Source organism: Anser brachyrhynchus (genome assembly GCF_964034855.1).
Source record: "Anser brachyrhynchus genome assembly, chromosome: 2".
NCBI lineage: Eukaryota > Metazoa > Chordata > Aves > Anseriformes > Anatidae > Anser > Anser brachyrhynchus.
In genome coordinates this window covers 112,880,396-112,882,895 of record NC_137695.1, presented here as the reverse complement: position 1 = coordinate 112,882,895, position 2,500 = coordinate 112,880,396, and the positions used below count along the sequence as shown (strand labels likewise).

At 36.1% G+C, this 2,500-nt stretch overlaps 1 protein-coding gene across 13 annotated transcripts in view; it reads left to right on the top strand.

Annotated features, from left to right (window-relative positions):
* The window catches only part of ZNF521 (zinc finger protein 521), a 231,720-nt gene that overhangs the window by 139,779 nt on the left and 89,441 nt on the right, over window positions 1–2,500 (top strand). The window lies entirely within an intron of this gene.

The window sequence follows — 2,500 nt, the reverse complement described above, 5'->3', positions numbered from 1 at the left end:
ATGTTCATGCAAAATGGAGTGATATAATGTGTAATGATTTTGTTATATGAATTTTCAATCCCTGGAGAACGAGTGGAGACCTACAGATGCCTTCAGTTTAGATCTCATTTGCTACCTGACCAGAGTGGGCAGAGGGTGAAAGGCCAGAATATAATTTGCTGAGCCTAGCAGCCTGTGCTGATCTTGGAGGTTGAGTGTCTGTCACAAAGACTCATTGATGCTAAAACACAAAATACATTAGAATGCATTTATTTATTTATTTATTTATTTATTTATTTATTTATTTTTACCACTCACTAAAGAGTTTGGGGAGATTCCTTCTAGAAAGATATGAGCCTGGATGGACTTCTCCCGGTTTAGCTTAAATTTACTCAGGAGGTTTTTAAAGGTAATGCTTTACACAGGGTTGAAGTTGCCTCCGCAAGGTACAGCAATGGAATACTTTGGAAGTGCAAGCTAATCTCAGCAAAATAATATTGTTTACAGTCTTAAGTGATGCCTATTCCTTATAGATGTCAAAAGTAAAACAAACATGTTCTGCCTGATTTTCAGGGCTCTTTTTCTAACAGTATCCTACAACAGGTTCATCTATAGATGGTAAATTTATGGTAAGGAGGGAGTTACTGAAATAGTTTAAAGATTGTTTGGGGCACAGAAAGCAACAGAGAAATCAGAAGATGCAAACTAGCTTGCATGAGATGAACAAAAGGTCAGTCTTGCACCCAATCTACACAACTTACTCTTCATTCCTTACTCCTTTCTTTCTCTCCTTCATGTCTTTTCCACTCTTATTTGGTTACGTTCATCATCTCCATTCATCTCCATTTTCTGAGAATTTAGTCCTAGGGAAAAAAAATCAGTAGTGTTCTGGTCTGCATCTTAAATCCTTTTCGCCCCAAACCCTGTGCCTTGAAGCTGCTGAAAACTTCTGTTTCTACAACGATACAGGCAAGCACAGGAGTTTAGCAGCACATGTAAAAACTTGTAAGACCAAGGCCCAAAGTGGGAGAACCTCATATGGCAGCACTCAATGAGCAAAAGGAGTCCCACTTTCAGGGTCCAGTTGGTGAAAAAAAAGCTTATAACTGTGTTAGGAAACATCACCTGTGAGCATAAAAACTGGGGTAAAGGATAGTGGAGTGCTGAATGAAAAAGAAAAGAAAAAAAAAAGTTTCAAAGGGACATTTGGTAAAAAGATATTTTTTCATTCTTAAATAAAAATACAACGTGAAGACAGAAAAATGAGACCTATTTAGCTTATGGAAAAAACGTCTGAGTGGGGATTTAAAAGAGATGGATTATATTCCTAAAAGGAAATCAGTTTGATGCCAGTCAGCTTTTTGAAGTAGCAACTAATTTGAAAACAAAGGGTTCATGACTGGACTACAGCAGACAAACAGTTTAAGAGGGAATATTTTTTCGTAAAAAAGGGTGGATGGAATATGGAGCATTCTGCCAAAGTCAGCAGTGGAAATAAGCAGAGGGAGTTGGACACATTTTTGGAAAAGAAGGGAGTACTGGGGTACCGCCACTAGCTATGCTGTGGGAGCCAAGGTTAGGAAATGTAGTGCAATTTGTACATGCTCTGTTTATGGTAGAAATATGGAGCCTTCATAAGTTTTTCACCTGGCCTTTCATTTTTCCATACATGTCAGCATTTTTTGCTGCTTCATATTAATAATATACATATATATTTTAAAATTGTCATTCTTTTTAAACTGTAGGATGCAGCAGCATCTATGAGGGAGTGTAAAACATAATGTAGGTTTCAATTGCTACTGTGCAGTACTCAGAAAAATTGTTAGCTCTATGATATTGATGACTAGAATTAGTTTTTTATAAGTTAAGGTGTAACAGCTTGACAGTGATGCCATCAAAACCCTACCACTGCAAGAATGGCAACATTCTTCTTCCTTCATTTGCACATTAGGTTTAATTATTTGCTGTTTTTGAATACTAGTTGGTCATTCTTAGCGTTATTGAATTAACACCAAACCCTTTATTGGTAAAAAGCCTTATGGTGCCCCATTTTATTATCATAGTACAATACAGATTAAAATTGCATCTGTTAAGATTACATTGTGTGTTTGGATTATAGGCGGCAGAAGCACAATAATCTCTGCTGAATATAACTATTGAAGCCAATAACCTGTAACCAATCACGTACTTCTTCTGTTGAAAAATGTGAACTAGAAAGGATTACATCTTGGAAAAGATCATAAATCTGTCACCGCTAATGTAATCTTTACAGGAGCTTTGTAACCAGTTAGCGACTAAAAAGAGATCATTACTTCTTTTGCTATAATTACAATCATAACACATATTTGATATTTTATAACTTTCTTTGTTCAGCAGCAAATGCATTATAAAGTGTACAGCATTAATAAATAGAGGCATAATGAATGTGACTAATTGATTTTGGCAGTCAAAGACTGGCATACTTTTTATACAATAGGGAATCCATTCAAAGAAGCTTAACTGCTATTGAGTGTGAGCCTTC